Here is an 18,379-nt window from a genome sequence, read left to right as displayed (position 1 = left end):
ACATACAAAGATATTTGATATTTGAAAATGTAACTAATTATGCTAAAAGATGAGAGGGCAAAACATAATTGCAACAGATATGAGAAAGGGATTTGGAAAAGATTAACTTTTTGAAAACTATGGTCAAATGGAAACTATCTTAACCTATTAGAGGGTACCTGCCAGAGAACTACAGAAAACAATATGCTTAAAAGTAAAACATGAAAAGGATTTTCTTTAAAGTCAGCAGAAATGAAGAATCTTAGCATTCTTCTTTACCAACTATTTTAACAGTTACCTCTTGCTGTGAAACAAACTGCCCCACAACTCTGTGATTTATGAAAACAGTGACTTACTAAATCTCATGGTTCTGTCAATTGACTGGGCAGAGCTCAGATGGGATGACTTGTCTCCTCCACTTACGTCTCAGCTGGGCTTGCTAATGTGGCTTTAGTTTCAGGGGAAGAATTCAAAATGGTCTTCACTCACATGCCCAGTTCCTAACCCAAGAGAGTTGGATCTAGTTGGATCCTCTCTCATTACTTGCAGGGACTTTCTCCCTGTATAGGCTTCGTTCCCTAGCATCTTTCTCTCCACGTGACCTCTTCAGTGGAATTGCTCAGGCTTCTTTACATTGCATCTCAGAAATCTCAGGGGGCAAGGCAGAATCTGCAAGCTTTCAAGTGTAGGCTTTTGAACTCAGATGCTACTGTATTTACAATATTCTATAGCTTAAATTAAGCTAGGGATGCCTAGATGGCTCAGTTGGTTAAGCGCCTAACTTTGGCTCAGCTAATGATCTCACAGCTTGTGAGTTTAGGCCTCTGTGTGGGCCTCTGTGCTGACAGCTCAGAGCCTGGAGCCTGCTTCAGATTCTGTGTCTCCCTCTCTCTCTGCCCACCCCCGCTCATGCTCACTCACACACCCTCTCTCAAAAATGAATAAATATTAAAAAAATTTAAATTAAGCTAAATACTAGACCAGATTCAATGTGGGAGAAGATAACACAAAGGTATGAGTACAGAGAAGAATTTGTTCATTGGGGATCCTTTTGTATCAATCACAGCCATTTCATTTCAAATTTATATTAGAGATTTTACTCATCAGACTAAAATGAGGAGGAGAAGCATGATAAATGTGATAATGATGATGATATTAAGAATTGGGAGAAAACTTATTTAAGGATTATATGATTGCATTTAGATTACATGATTGCATAGAAAATCTAGGAGAATGAAAAAAGAAAGTCTAGGAGAATGAAAAATAAAAAATGTAAGAACAAAACCATTCCTGCCAATAATTTGAATATAAAGTTAGCATATAAAAATAATTTTTATATGCCATAAAGAAACACAAAGCTTTTAAATTATTTTAAAGGGTATGTACATTAGCGAAAAGTCAACATAAAGTATATAAAAATACCGAGCAAAGCTGGTTCAAGACCTACTTGAGAAAAATGAAAATATTTTATTGACTGACATTTAAGAATACCAAGTAAGTGGAGAGATATTGCAAATGGAGAAGGATTCCCAATATCATAAAGCAAATAATTTTTCCAGTATCAGTCTATAAATTTAATGAACGTATAACCAAAATTACAACAAGATTTTCCATGAAACCTAATAAACTAATTCTAAATTAATGTTAGCTAATAAACTAATTCTAAATTAATGTTAGAGAGTAAAAAGCCAAGAATAGTCAAGACAAATCTAAGAAGGAAGATGAACACGAGTTGGGGGCCTTGCCCTACTACTGAGCAAGACCTAATTAGAGATGTTAATTAAGCCAATGTGCCACTGTTGTAGGGATATGGACAAGTGAAAACCAACAGAATAGTCTAGAAACATGGATTCATATTTTCAAAAATTATAAATGGTAGAGGTGTCATTATTAAGTAGTGAGGGAAGGATGTTTGATGATCTTGACACAATTATTCATTCATAAGGAAAAAAGGGTAATTATATTCCTGCTATATACTGTATAGGAATATAGCTTTAAAATAGATTAAATATTTAATTCTATAAAGTAAAACATTAAAATATCTCTTGTCATTTAAAAAAAATGTTTATTTTTGATAGAGAGAATATAAGTAGAGGATGAATGGAGAGAGAGGGGGAAGGAGGATCTAAAGTGGGCTCTGTGCTGACAGCAGACAGTCCAATGCAGGGCTCAAACTCCCAAACCAAGAGATCATGACCTGGGCCAAAGCCAGATGCTTAACAAACTGAGTCATCCAGGCACCCCCGGTTTACTTTTAAGTGGGCCTCATGCCTAGCATGGTGCCCAACATGGAGCTTAACTCATGTCCCTAATATCAAGACCTGAGCTGAGATGAAGAGTTGGACACTTCACCAACTGAGCCACCCAGGACCCAGGTGCCCTGAAATGTTTCTGATAAAAGGGAGGACAAGTATTTTTCAGACTTTTGAGTAAACAGGAAGCAAGAAGCAGAGGAATAAAATAAAAGACTGATAAATTGGATTATATTAACAATGACGAGTTTCTGCACATCGAAGGAAGACACTGTAAGAAATGGAAATGACAAGAGTACAGGAGAAAGCATACGCAATGATTCATCTGATAATGCGTTATTACCGAAAATACTTTTAAAACTTTCAAATTAATAAGAAAATGAAGATAAAATAGAGAAATGAGCATATAATAAAGACAGACAATAAAGATGGGAAATCCACAATGTTCAATAAGTAAATTAAGGGCCACTCAGTTTTTCTGAAAATGACAAATAAAAATTTAAAAGATAATTTAATAATAAAAAATAAAATTTTAAGCCATCTGAATATGATACAATTTTTAAGAGTAAAGACATTTACATAGTGCTCATAGAGGTACAGATTGGCGCACTTTCTTTGGGGAGTAATTTAGCATTAATATAAATTTAAAAATGCCTAGTAAAACCTTCACACACTTTTTGTTGGAATCCATAGACAAGAATGTTTTTTCAGCATTGTTTATAATAGCAGAAAATATGGTCCAACCTCTCAAAGGAGAAGCATAAGTACATTTGAAATATCCATGCAGTGGGATACCACATAGTTGTAAAAATTAATAAGTAGAGCCACCTTATAAACATAGATAAATCTCACAAATACAATGTTGAAAGCAAAAAAATAAAAGTAAGTTGGCTGAAGGCTGTATAATTTGATACCAATTACATAAAACTATAAAATATTCAAATCAAAGAAAATAATTTATATATGTTTATGTGTTTATATTATTTATTAAAACTATTTTTAAAAGATTAATAGGTTAAAAAACCAAATTCAACACAGCAGCTGGTTCAATTTCAAAAATATCTGTAATGTTTTATTTCATAATCTTGACTGTAAGCTCATGGATGTTCATACGATTATCTATGCTTTCGTGTGCATGCCCTTGAAATATTATAAATGTTAAAAAATACAATTATAGAGATTGGGAATGATGCAGGAAATCTGAAATGTGGCAAATGATGATTTCCTATTTTTAAAAAGAAAACAGGGATAGATTTTTCAACATACATTTGTTGTAATTCCATTCTGTGCCAGACACTGGGCTAGATGCTGGAGCAACATCAGTGAAAAGAGAGATGCCTTCACTGCTTACATGGTATCTATAATCTGAGTATTTCCTAATTTACAGACAGTCAGGATTTATGTGGTTCTGACTCAAAAATTTTCTAACTAATTGTTTAAGTGTTATGGCTTGTGACAAAATGGAGCAAGTCATAGCAGGCTAGCTTTGTTTAAAGCTAACTTCATTTATTTCTTTTAAGGGATCCTGCCCCCCTTTTATGGGGGAATATTGCACAACTCAGTTCTCTACTTTGATCTGCTAGCATGTTGTTTTGTTTGCTTTTTTAAAAATTTTTTTTAATGGTTTGGGCAAAGATATAGATGATATGTTTATTTTTATTTGTCCATTTGAAACTTTAAAAAATGTTCATATACAAATACCAGTATACCAAATTAACCAAAATTACATCAAAACTCTTTTTTTCTCCCAAACCACCTTGCTTGTCATAAATTTACCAATACTCTGACATCATGAATATCTGTATTTATATATATATTTGCAAATTTTATATTATATAGATATAATCACTCTCTAAAATTCATGATTATCAGTTGCAGTGGTTTAACTGAATTGTCCCAACTAGTTGGAAATTATGTTGATAGTTATATGCCATCAACAAATGATAGACCTCATTTTCAAATGATTTTCTTTTTCGAAAAGAGTAAAGTGAGTAGATACAACATGTATCTCAGCACGGAGTATATTAATAACTGTTACTTTAGAATGCATTATATTTCATTGCCACTTTTCATTTGCTTGGCTTTTGATGGCAGCAATTTATTAAGAAATATTTCTAAAGGGGAAAATTGGCCCTTTTAGTTGCCAAGATCAATAAAAAGAAAAGGTCCATCAGAGGAGAACATTTTGGCAAATGTATACAATGTTAGTGCATAGAGGAAAACTTCAGTCCCAAACAGAATTTGAACTCAGGTCATCTAAATTCTACAGTCTACACTCTGAACTATATGTAATGTACAGCTGATCTGTTGTCCAGCTCCAATCATCCCAAACTTAAGCAGACAAGAAAATCACTAGCAAGACTAGTTAAAACACAAATGCAGCCACAGCTAGAGATTCTGCAGGTCAGGTAATTTGCATTTCTAAAAAGCTATCAGGTGGAGCTGATACTGCTGGTCTTGGTCTGTGGTTTAAGGGGTTAAAACTGGCTTGCTGAATATCTTTAAAGCAGGAGAAATTTTATAAGTCTAGCACAGTAAATTGAAATTCCACTTTAGGACAGCAATATGGAATAACCCCCTCTCAGCCCTATGATTACATGAAACCCTTTTCTAAATCAATGTGGTTTATAGCTCAAAGGCAACCAAAACATGGTTTGCATAACTTAAAAAGCCTGTTTAAATGCAAGAACAAACAAACAAAAAAAAAAGGCATACACAGTAGGAAGCATTTTCTTATGACCTTTCTACAGTGAAAGTGAGAATGACAAGAAAGTCAGCGTCCGAACTTCTAAAGTCTGTTGGGATCAAGGGCTAAACTCTGTCCACCATCTGCTCACAGGTACAAACTCAAGAAATAATATTTCAGTCAAGACTGACTTCGGCTTAGGAAACAAGATGGGCGTTTTATATTAGAAGCTTCTCACACACAATTTGGTTTCTAAAAGAGGAAATCTAACTTGGGGGAAACATGCAAATCTCAGTTCCAGAGATAGAGTGGGGGAGGCTGCTCCGAACAAAGCCTGAACATTACATTAGTCAGGTTCTCCAGGCCCAGCCTATCTGCAGAAAGACAGCTGCTTGAATTTAAGCACCAATTAAAGATTTCGCAGGCAGGCTTTAGTCACTTTCTTTTACAAGAACGTTTGACTTGTGTACTTAGAGAGTAAATCAGCGGAATATTCTAGTTAAAGGGAAAGAAAGCATATGCTGTGAGTCTTTTATCATAAGAAGTAAATATTGGGGAAAATAATTTTCAAATACAATGCCAATATAATTTGGCTATGAGACCCCTTTAACAAGTGTCTGCTGGGTATGTCCTAAAATGATTAATTTGTCAGCCTTCCTGCAGTAAACGCTATTTGAGAACTTGCAGTTTCAGGTTGTAAAGATGTGATTTTTCTGGTATGCTTTATCTTTGTTTAACTGTCATATCTTGGTACATAGCAATGTCTCAGAAGTTTAAATTTTTTTTTAAATGTTTTATTTATTTCCAGGAGAGAGAGACAGCGTGAGCAGGGCAGGGTCAGAGAGAGAGGGAGTCACAGACTGAAACAGGCTCCAGGCTCTGAGCTGGCAGTCAGCACAGAGCCCGACGCGGGGCCCGAACCCACGAACCGCGAGATCATGACCTAAGCGAAAGTTGGACGCCCAACCGACTAAGCCACCCAGGAGCCCCCAGAAGTTTAAAAGTTTGTTCATAAATATTGCTACTTCTGTTGGTTAAGAACTTCTTTTGAACCCGTTTCTCATATTTGCAGGAACAGTGAAAAACAGTATTTCTTGATGTTTCTGCTCATTAAAAACAAACAGAAAAGAGGGGGATGTGGAGACAGAGGGTATAAGCATTAATTCATGCCAGTTCACACAGTATTTCCAGTGCGTGTTATTAAAAATGTTTTTGTTAGCAATTAAACCTGAGGAACTGGCTCTTGCTTTGGGAAACAAGATGTAGGCATCTACAACAATGCTCATAAGTTATATTATTATTGACCAAAATAAATGCATACTTTACAAGGAGCCTATAAAAAAGTGAATACTGATGATAAAAGGAACACAATGGAGCTACAAACCTAGAGACTCTCAGTTAAGAGAGAGGAATCCACTTGATTCCTTAGACAACTCAGAACGTACCCAGATGATTCCTTTCATTACTGGTGACAAGCCCAGGAGATGCTGTAATTCTACTACGTTAAATCTGTTTTAATTTGTCCCCTGTTCCTGAGCATGTAAGCACTATCAGGAGAACAGAAAATGCCTATTTAGAAATTATTTGTGCTGACTACCATGTCTTAATTGGTTTTAAGCTTTTCTGTTAAAATGTTTATTTTAAAATAAATACAATGATACAAGTTGACATCTGGGAGTCCTGTAAATATTTGTTTTGAGGAACCTGCAATATTCAGGACAGATTCTTTGGGGAGTCCATAGAAGAGCTTTATATCCAAGGGGGAAAAGGTTTGAAGATAGATTATGAGGGACTCCTTTTATTTTAAATCATGGTAAAAAAAAAAAAAAAAGCCACCCTCATATATCCAGTAAGGTTCAAAAATAATTTAAATGCATATTTCTTGAATAAGTGCTAGAGAAGAAAATCATAAGAATTATCCAAGGGGATCTTGGCTGGCAAGGAAGGAAGTCTTTTCTGAGGAACTGACTTTTAACCTATGTTTTTCTCAATTAATATAAATCAGCTAAGTAGGGACAGCAGGTGGAAAGGATAAGGGAAAACTTGATCCAGCCATAGGGAACATTGGATGTGAAGACTGTGAAGAAAGAGGCAGTAGAAAGAGCTTGAAAAACGTAATAAAAGTCACAGAGACCAAGCTAGAGAAAGCAAGAGCAAAGCAAAGTCTGACATGAGGCTTGGAGGGGCCAGATCAGGAGGGCTTTGTCGGTGGCCTTAAGGAGCTCAGACCGTACTCAAAGAGTGGTAAGGGATCGGTAAGGGTTTAAGCAAGGAGATGTTATCTAAGAAAACCTCTCTCCATGCTGTGTGGAGAATTGATTGTTGAGGAAGAGCGGAAGCAGAGAGACCATGAAGTAGAATTTTCCTTGGTCCAGTAAGATGATGACACTGTGCACCAATGCAGTAGAAGTGGATGGATAAAATGCTTTTTTATGGCGGAAAGTAGATGAAATTGAAGAATAAGGAAGAAGACAGTATCAAAGATGAGTCCCACATTTCTGGCTTAAGAAATGGTAAGATAGAGAAGCAATGACCTGGACTAAGAATGGTGAGAGAGGGAAAGGAAAACAAATTCAATAGTGTGGAAGTTTTCTGCTGTTGTTCCAATCAATGGAGATCAGCCCTGGAATCAATATAAAGGGAGAAGGGTGAATCTCCTATCAATTCAGTCAGTCTTGGTTCCTAATTGCCTCCCCAAAATGGGCACTTCTTCCAGAGAAGTGGGTGTGGTTCTTGTGTTAAGGTTCATGCTCCACTTCCCAAATTCAACTGCTTCATCAGGCACACATGTGGAGGAACTAAGGCATCTTACATCAGGCCACACTAAGACATCATAAATTGCCAATGGGACACCTTCCAAAAGGACACTGTGCTTCTATTGTGTTGATCCCATTTCTGCTACAGATTTTCATTCTGTTCCCTGTTGTTCTCTGCAGCTCCCAATAATAGCATCACACACACCCCACTCAGTGAGTGTGACTTGCCGTGTCTTTCCCAGTGGAAGCAGTATACTTCCCACTGTCATTATCTTCAACCTTGGCCATGTGACTTATTTTGGCCAATGGGACACAAGCAGGGGTGAAACTTTTAATCACTGAATTTAAAGAGTCATCAAATGGTTTCCCCTTGGCTCCTTTATCTTCTACCATGAAAATAATATGTACCAGAAGTGAGATATTCCTACAATCTGGATCCCAGAATGAAGAAGACCCATAGAATCAACCTGCAGGTAAATCAAACCAACATCTAACATGAAAAAGAAACAAATCTTTTTGTTTAAACTGCTGAAATTTGGGGGCCACTTATTACTACATGACAACATAATCTAAATTGACATAAAAATCCAAGACTACTTTTGCCTAAAATTTAATATGTGAGAATATCACTTTAAATTTAAATTTAAATTTAGAACCTATCCCACATTAAGATTAATTCCAGGTACTTTTAGGGAGTTTATTACCTCTCTTAACTACAGATGGGCTCAAGCTTTGTGCAGTGGCAGTATAGTAGCCAATGAGGTTTATCTGAGGCGTGATTATTGCTAACTGAAAACTTTTCCCAAAACTACAGATGAGGTTAGATCTCATACCTGAGGCCATTAATACAAGACCTACAAGGAGGACAGTTTCTACTCCAAAATAATAAATATTGTTTTTGGTCCCTCCATAAAAAGCTAAAGATCTTCAGAGGGGCTAGCCCTGGACCCCCATCTGGCTCTAGTAACTTGTATTGACTTCCCCTATTCTGGTCCTCTGCCCGTAGGATTAATAGTATTAAAAGTTTCTTTGCAAGAGCTTTTCTGAAGGAAAAGGAAGAGCAATCATCACTCACACACACACACACACACACACACACACACATTTCTTGTCCATTTGTTCTCCCTGATCCTGGTTCAAGATGAACATCTCGTTTTTACTTTCACAGACAAATGTCTGGCTGCCTGCCACATGTCTTAGACTGGAACTCTGATTTTGCTTTTTTCCAGAGGTAATGCATATTTCCTTTATAAAGCCTGTACTAATTTGCCATATATACCTTCATAAACTCGAGGTTCTTGTATAAACTACTGGGTTTTGTTGAATTTTAGTCTTAGCATCAACTAACTCCAAGCCTTGTCAATAACTCAATCTCTGACTCTGTCTCTGTCTCTGTCACACACACACACACACACATACACACACTCACGTCCACAGGTCATTGCTCACTATTTCTGAACATTCTATTCTATACTCGCTATCTGGCAATGACAAAAAGTAGATGAGGCACTGGCACAGCATACCAGAGAGGTCGGGTCTACATTAACTCTGTGTGAATAGCCCGAGATGAGAAGGAGCAGACAGACAAGAGTTCATGGACTTCTTTCCCTGATGACACATAACTTAGTATACCAAGATGGCCAGCGAAATGACAGTAAGTTCCGTTGATGGGGCTTGAGCACTATTTGTCTCTTCAACCCTTGATTTTTTTCTCATGTCCAAATCACATAAAGAAACGGTCATGTAAGTTTACCCAAGGAAAGAGGAATGTAGCCCTAGTAGTACTAATAATTTGAAATTAAACAATAAGCTCTAAGAAATAAGCTGATAGAAAGTAGTCATTTTGACTTGAGCTGTGACAAACAGAATTCTGCTCACTGCTTTTCTGGACATTAAATGGAAAGAAAGTGATTCTTTCCCTTAGCATTCTTCTCAGTCTTTGTATGCCAATCTTGCTTATGAGCTGTTTTTTCCTTAAAGTTTAAATACCCTTTTCCTCCCACCCACAAGATAGAATGCCAAGTGCTATTCTCTAATCAGCTATTGATTTCATGCCATCTGTTACCTATGAAGCATGATTTCAAGAAAAGCCATGGTGTGGCATCTCTTAGCTTAAATTGTTCTAGTCAACCTCTTCTTGCAAAGTGCTAGACACAAACCTGTTTATTCCCTGTCTGCCACCCTGATTTGTGATTTTTTTTATTATTTGTCACTTATATATAAATGAATTTACAAAATATAATGGAAATTTGCATTTAGGTTGATAGGTTGGACGGAGGCCTTTAAACCATTATCTTCCTCAGTCAGGAGGTTCTCATGGGCATCCCAGTCACCCAAAAGAACTTTCTAATAAACATTAATTCCTATAAGTTTTAAACAGTTATTTCTGGCACTGCTAATTCTTATACTTCTTCTTTGGGGTAAGAAAAAAAAACCATCAATGAAGAAAATCTATACCAGTCTTCAATGTGAATGTCACCATTTATTAAAAATAGTGTGGTGCCAAAGGATATTCTTTAACTGCTGGTTAAATGGAAGTTAGGTTATCATAGGAATCATAATTTCACTTATTTTAAACATGTAGCAATGAATGAGCCAACTATATTATTTCACATGATGCAATTTCTACTTTCCTAAATCTTTGGCCTTTCTCTTCTTTGTTTACCTAAATGTCTATTTATTTTATACACTTATTCTCTAATTATATTTCCTTTGTTTTGAGGAAACAGATATATATTAAGCTACAAGAGAAGGAGAAAGTGGGGTTATTATGATAATCATAAACACTGTAATTTATTGGACACTCAGAAATAGAAATGCAAGGACAATTATATCTAACTGGGACCATGACAAGAATGCCATGGATTCAGAGGACTAGGACCTCTTTCTCTCAGGTCATAGTGTCTATAGCACATATATATTGAGTAACCTCTAAGCTCCAGGCACCATCTAAGCAGCAGAAAAAGGAGACATTAGCCAAGTATTTAAAATACTTTAAAAATAGTAAAAGTTTATCGAGTAAAATATTAGATGCAGAGCTCAGTTGATTTTGAGAGTATGGTAAAGCCTTCTGAGAAATGAAGTTGAGGTTGCAATCTTAAAAACAAACAGAAGGTAATCAGCCAAGTGGTGCTATGAACTATCAACTAGTAGAATTGCGAGTTGTCCAAACCCATTCTTTTGATATGTCTACTTCATTCTTCTGCCTATGCAGTTTCTTTTGGCTATTTATAAATTTGCATAGACCCAAAATACACATGACTTCAAATCTGGAAATTACAAAACCATTAGGCTGTTACAAGGAAGGCTAGGGTCTCTGTTGTTAGAATGGACAATCTAATTGACTTAGCCTGATCTATGGAGGGTGTGGCTAATACTAAGTGCTATCACTAGGCCGATTATCATTTGGAGGGGGATTAGGGCAGGGAGGGTCTTGAAGTAAATGGCTGTGGTTATAGTCAAGGATATGTACTAAAGAAAAGTAGATTGCAGCAGGTGAACTGATTGACATATCTAGAATACATATCTTTTGGTGCACACACACATATGCAGTGCCTCATGGGCAGTACTCTATGTTGTTTCTCACTGGTGGTAAGCAGTTGTGCACACCCTAATCCCCGCTCTCTCTGTGATTAGGAGGCAGCATGTGTCAGCAACTGAGGAATAACCAAAGGCACCAACAGATTGTGGCTACTGAAATGAATCCAACGTCCTTGGGAAAGGTATTCATGACCTTGGCTGGACTAGCTATGGTCTCTACCCCTGCAGAAAGTACTCTTACTGGTTTGAAAGCCATTCTGTTGAATTGCACATGATATGGGTATTCACAATAAAATTAATTTTATTAGTAAAGCTAATACTATCAATATTAATCTAGTGGCAAATTGTTAGGTTCTAGAGCCAGACAGACTCCAGTTGGAACCCAAATACTATAAAAGTCTCCTAACGTGGTTAAGCTATAAGATTCTTCTTCCATAAACTTGAGATAACAATGCCTGCATAGCAATTAAGAATTCCATGGGACAGCATAGAAGAGACTGTCCAAAACAACAGTGGCTTAAACACCGATGGTTTAATCTCTCTCATAAAAGAAGTACAGATATAAGCAGTTTATAACGGGGACAAGGGCTCCAGAAAATTATCCAGAACCCAGCATTCTTCAATCTGTCTGTTCCCTCATGCGCAGCACTGGTTTCTATCCTCAAGCTACCATGGCCCATATTGACTATTGACTCATTAGGGGTCATCTCTGCATTCCAAAGAGGTAAAAAAAAAAAAAAGATAAAGTGGAGGTAGAGGGTGGGTTCACAAAGAAGGATCTCCCAATGGCCTAAAGTTTCACACAACAGATCTATGCACATCCTATAGGCCAGCACTCAGTCATCTAGCTGCTTGAAGCTGCAAGGTGGGCTTGGGAATTGAGCCCTTTAGCTAGTGCTTTGTCACTTAGGTAACATTTGAATACAAAGGAGAAAAGGAAAAGCAGATTTGTAGGCAACCAGCCCTCTCTACCACAATTTTCCCCACAGGATTGTAGTGCTGATTAAATGAGTTAATATATGTTAAATTCTGAGCACAGTGCTTGTACATAGTCAGCACTCAGAAGCTGCCATTAGTGCTTGCTTGTACACAGTCAGCACTCAGAAGCTGCCATTATTACTCCTAGTCAATTGCCAGCGATATAAAATTATGTTATTTAAAACTCATTAAAAATGGAATTATCTATAGTTCTGGAATATGTAAATTCCTTAATTCTATTTGTACTGATTAAATTTTAAAGGAAACGATTTTTAAAAGTTACAGACAAGATATGTAGGAAAAACAGTTTAAGCCAGTAGTTAAAAATTATGCTTAAAAAATTATGCTTTGGAGAGTTCATAAATCAACAAAAATTTATTAAGTAAAAGATCCAAAAGCTAGCAAACTGCATAAAACTACATAGAAAAGGAAATAGTTTCCTTGATTTTGAGAATAATTCTCTTAAAAGACATGATAATAGAATGTGGGTTTTTTCCTCAATACTTCACACAGATTTTCACACAGTTCAGCACAAGTGCTTCTGTGGGAGGAGAAAGAAGGGGAAGCAGCATGTTCCTGTTCTTCCTTAGAAGTCTTCAGTCTCTGCTCACTGACTCTCCTTTTTCTATTTTCTCCATCCTTCTCCATTCTTTTTCTCAAAGTCTCCATATCCTTCCCCCCTCCCTTTGCATTTTCCTCTGGAACTGCTCTGTCGAGCTGCTTTGCAGTGTTTTTGAGGTTTGATGCAAATCATCATCAATGTTTTTCATTCTTTTTTAGAGTATACATCATCCCGAATCACTGTTTCCAGGCAAGAGATGATGCCAAGTTCTCTTAATGCTAATTCTCTCATTTAATGCTCTCTCAGAAGTAAAATAGAAATAAACAGCCAGAAACATAGCAGAATGGGTCTCAGCATAACACAGACCTAGGCATGTGCTCCCTATGGGAACTGAAGTATTCTCAGACTCAGTTTTCCTTTCCCTGAAACTGATATAATAACAGCATATATCACGTAAGGACTTTTGTTATGGATTAAATATGAGAGTGCATGTAACTTCATAGCACAGTAGGAAACATGCAGCAAATAAATGTTAGCCTTGATAATAATGATGATAATAATGAAACTAGATACAGACATTCTGTAGCCAAGCCTCTGGTATCTACAAAATATTGTTGTTAAATAATACTAACCCTGCTATTAGATAGATCAGGGAGCACTTTCCACATGGAGCCAAACAAATAAACAAAAGCTCAAAAACAAATATGCTATGTTTGATTCATCTTTTGGATAAATTTCATTTCCTGGTAGGATACCACAAATTGTCCAAAGTCTGTCCTTGTGGCTATAGTCCAATAGTCAATACTGTTATACACTTTCTGTATAACAAAATAGGATACCTACTCTCAGCCTTCCATCATTTAGTCTAGCTCAGAAATAGATCACATCTTGGTTTACCTTTTTTCTTGTATCTTGAAATGATTTCCTCATTGTTCATACAGAATAATCCAGACTTCATCTGGTAATCTACACATTGTCAGTCCGCTCTGATAAACCTTTAGTCTAATTAGCATGGATATATTTATTCTTTGCCTGACCATCTGAAATAAATGCTCCCACTGATTCACTTCCTTCCAAAGCACATATGGTGTTTTTCTAATAGTCCTTTTCCCAAGGCACTGACATATCTTGACAGACTTCCCTGCCTCTATCAAAAGCAAAGGTTCTTAGAGTGTTTTGGCTGATGGAAGTTTCTGAAAATCTGATGAAAAAGATAGCTATTTTGGAGGAGAAAATTTCACACATCTTGCTTTACTCATATTTGTGTCCCCCACGAAATACCTGTGAAAGTCTTAAATCACAAAGTGATGGAATTAGGAGGTGGGACTTTTGAGAGGTGATTAGGTCAGGAGGGTAAAGCTCTCATGAATGGGTTTATTACCCTTATAAAAGAGACCGCCTTGAGAGAGATATTACCTCTTCCACCATGAGAGGATAAAACAAGAAGTCTGTGACCTGGAAAAGGGCCCTTACCCAATGATGCTGGCATTCTAAGCTCAGATTTCCAGCCTCTGGAATTGTAAACATAAAATGTCTGGTGTGTATAAGCCATCCAGTATATGGGACTTCGTCATAGCAGCCTGAATCAACTAAGATACTACTTAATCGCCAAGTGACACTTCTACCTTCCCTTTGCTTTTGTTTTCTCCCCAGAAGCTATACTTTTCAAAGACTGCCCCTGAAAATCTCACAAATGTTCAAACTCCTTCCTGTGGTCCATGCTCTGATCTATCGGGCACAAGTTTAGTATTTTTAGATCTCCTATGGAGGCTTGATATTTCTGGCGGTAGCTTTGGATCAGCCCTAGGCTAATTCTAGTTCCCATTTTCTCCCTCCATAATGGGTTATGGCCTCCTTTGCTTACTGGAAGGCCTTGGAGTAGGAGCTACTAGATGGCAGTGATAGAAATCCCAACTCGGATTTCTTGTTTTGGCTTTCTGTCTTAGAATTTATTTTCTTATAAATAAGTTTATTATTCTCTGTAAGTTATGCTGAAGGTGTTGTTTTGGAATAGTTTGGCTCTTCCCTCCTTATTGATCTATACTGTTCTAGGAAGAAATACTAGGACATAGGGACATACGCAGCCACTTGGCAGGCACTTCAACTATCTGAAATTCCTCACAGATAATTCTGCTACCAGTGTGAAGGGTAGAGGAGAAGGTAAAATATAAAAAGACTCACTTGGTGCTATTTCAAAAGTTTAAGTAAAATATAATGACGGCCATGAGCAACTCTGTAGATGAAGATGTGGTAGGTTCAGATGATATTAACAATTTGGTAAGAGTCAAACAGAAGGAAGGAAGGGTGACCCCTAGGTTTCTGGCTTATCCACTCGTATCACTATGGTAGAACCATTTGGAGATAAGGAAGACAGGATGGGGGCAGATGGAGAGTACAAATAGAAAGAATTTAATCAGCTCAATTTTAAAACTAAGAGTTTGGGATGCCTGAGAAATATCTAGGAGGATGTGCTCACTGGGAACTCAGAAATAGAGAATACACAAAAATGTTACTGCTAAAGATAGAAATCTGAAGTCCATAGCATAAAGCTGATGGAAGAAGCTGTGTTCATGTGTGAGGTTTTCCAAGGAAAGGGGAGCAGGAAAGAGTATAGAGGAGCAAAGGATGCCAGGATAAAAACTGGGGAGGCACCTTCACTGTTGGCTCAGGCTTAGGGAGAAGAGCCAGTGGAGAGAGCTAGAGAAGAGAAGTCAGCAAGCCCGGGGGAAAGGTCCATCTTGGAAGTTGTGGGTGAAATCAGTTTATTGATGGAAATGTTGGTCCATTTTGTAAGTACTGACTGAGCAGAAAATAAAGGAAGAAGTGAAGATATGAACATCAAGTTGCTTGAAGAGGGAAGATATACTGAAGTTTTTAGCATTAGGTCATTGGTGATGTTTGTAAAGAATATTTCTTGTGGGCTAGTGAGGGTGAATGTCAGACCACAGTGGGTTGAGTAATGAGTAAGCATTGGGGGCAGAAAGCATAGACCTCTTATCTCTAGTGCCTTATCCATGGCTGTCCCTGAAGGACAAAATGAGTAATTAAAATAATAAACCTAATGATATTCTCCTAACATTTAACACTCCTGACTTGTGGCACATTTGAATATATGTGTACATACGGTTTCTCTCATCTTAAACTGAAAGTTCCTTCAGGGAAGAATATGTATCTAAGTCATGTTTGTATCATGCGGAAGTGTGCACCTATGATGAATTCATGAAGAATCTGTTGGCTAAATAAATGAACCAATGAAAGACTCAGAAGAACCCAGACCCAACTGTGTTCCAAATCCCAGGCATAATATTTAGTCCTTATTTCCAGGTGCCACTGCCTGGAAGAATGTTTAGCCTCCAGTTTGAAACAATGAAGAGATGCCAACTCTTAGCTTACTTTATGAGATATGAATGACAGTCCCTGGCAGCCATGGCAGAGGAGCTATTAGGATGCATAGAAGACTCTGACAACAAGCTGAGGTGTGTCAGTGGTCATTCTGACAGCTCTTCTCCAAAAGGGCCCTTCAAACCCTAATGTGCTTTACCATTTATCTGTCATTGTACAAGTAAAGAAAAATTTTTTCATCGGTAACTACCCACAGGCACTGGTTTAATTTCATTACTGCTTTCTGCAGTGCTGCCAGGCAAATATCCCTTGAGCCTATTTTGATTAATAACATGGCTTGCATTGACGGTTTGATTTCCAAGCACATCTCCGAGTGAGACTCCAATGTGGACTTCCAGATCTTCTCCACGTCAGTTCTGTTTTGAAAGGAAGGCTCTGATTGATAGAAGTTTCAGAGAATACACCACTGAGCATGAATACAAAAGCAACAGCACGTACACAGAGCCACAGAAAGGAAGAGAAAACAACCCAGACAAATGTGCCAGAGCTTAGTTTTTAAGAGGAAAAGATCCAAAGGATAAATGTGGACAAAAATATCCCATGCAAGATTTCATAATCCTTTGGACTTTCACCCCAGTTGTGGCTTCCTATATAGGCCAACAATGGTTTTAGAAAGCCAAATAAAGAACTGCAATAGGAATGTTTCTTGTAATCTAAACATCTAGAAATCCTTGATTTGTCCAGCTGATTGTGGTGGTCAGACCCTTAGTTATCTGTATGACATTGGCTTGAATGGCTCCTCAAATCCCTTATGATTATTTGGGTAGAGATGTGGTGCTCAAGATGCATTTCTCCTCATCGTTTCAGCTTGCTTCTCAATCTCCATTCCAAATTAGGTCTATGATGTATACAATACTTTGTTCTATACCCCACAGCCTCACCTAGTCACAGACTGATACATTTGTTCTCCCCAATTCCTCCAACCCAGGATGGCAAATATTTCAGATTTTACTTAAGAGTTTAGAGACAATAGTGGGAGAGGTAGGTTATCTTAACTGCACAGAAGGAAAGTCAACATTGACTATTAGACACCTTTGGCCTTTAAAAGTCCTTGATCTTATTCGGGGAATTTGCAGTGATCATTTTTTTTACTAGGATTTTAGCTTTGTACCATATTGCTGCCCCTTTCTCCTCAAACCAAACTCACTCAGCCATAGCTCCCACCCAATGTTTTAGATAATTTCTGCTGCAGAACAATTTAGCTGGCCCTCTGTTTTATTGCAAAACATCTGCTCATGCCCAAAGGGCCTCATCCTCATATTTATAACCAAATCTGACTCCTCTCTCTCTAGAAGGAGTTCTGCACCAGCCCTGAAAAGAATGAAATCTCTCTTCCTCTCTCGGCTACTTCAAAAGAGAACTTGCATGCTGGGGCTCTCCCTGTTATGGAAATCATGTACTTCTCCCATCACATTCTCATAAAAAACAAACAAACAAAAAAATAAATGGAGCTACAAGGATTTATTTTGCCTCTTTTGCCTTTGTCCCAAAAGAATTTATCCTAATCTTCCCCATCTTGAGCTAATCTTTCTTCAAGGAGTCCCAACAAAATCATTAAGGAGGGAAAAGTGGAGACCTTTAGTTTTGGTCACATTTCCTCCAGTCCCCTGCCCCCATCTTGGTCCACTACATCTAGAGAGTTTATTATACCCCTGTAATGATTAATTTTATGTGTCAACTTGCCAAGGCCACTGGATGCCCAGACATTAGGTCAAACATAATTCTGGTGTGTCTGGGAGAGTGTTCTTGAATGAGATTAGCATTTGAATCAGTAGACTAAGTAAAGCAGATGTAGTACATAGAATAGTTTTATCATGTTAGTCAGATTTATGACCTTGTCATTGTCTCTACTTGAAGATTAAATATGGTTTAAGGAGATATGTATGGGTACCAATTTGAAAAGAGATGGATCTGTGCTGGTTAGTTTATGTGTCAACTTTTTAAAAAAGCTTTTCACTAACATTTAATTTTATCCATTTTAATGTAAGCAAATTTCTATCAACCCAAACAAAAATTCCAAGTATATTTTGTATCTGTTTTTAAAGCAATATATTTCAGTTAAATAAAAGGTTTTCTGAAACACACATTTTTAAACCAATCATAGCACGCACTCCACATAAAGCTGCCTTAAGGTCTTTAGATTTTCTTAATACTGGGAAGATTGTGGTCATACTATCCAATAATACATACAATGCATAGTTTTAGATTTTCAAGAAACAAAAGA

At 37.2% G+C, this 18,379-nt stretch overlaps 1 non-coding gene and 1 pseudogene across 1 annotated transcript; one reads left to right on the top strand and one right to left on the bottom strand.

The window, feature by feature from the left end:
* The window catches only part of LOC120233959, a 55,077-nt pseudogene that overhangs the window by 20,321 nt on the left and 16,377 nt on the right, over positions 1-18,379 (bottom strand).
* On the top strand, positions 8,402-8,536 carry LOC120233980. The gene has a single exon (XR_005528956.1). It is a non-coding gene; the product is annotated as a U4 spliceosomal RNA (small nuclear RNA).

The sequence above is a fragment of the Hyaena hyaena genome, unplaced genomic scaffold (genome assembly GCF_003009895.1).
Source record: "Hyaena hyaena isolate Hyena2069 unplaced genomic scaffold, ASM300989v1 scaffold_99, whole genome shotgun sequence".
Lineage (NCBI taxonomy): Eukaryota > Metazoa > Chordata > Mammalia > Carnivora > Hyaenidae > Hyaena > Hyaena hyaena.
The sequence above is the reverse complement of the archived record's forward strand: the minus strand, read 5'-3'. Positions and strand labels throughout refer to the sequence as shown.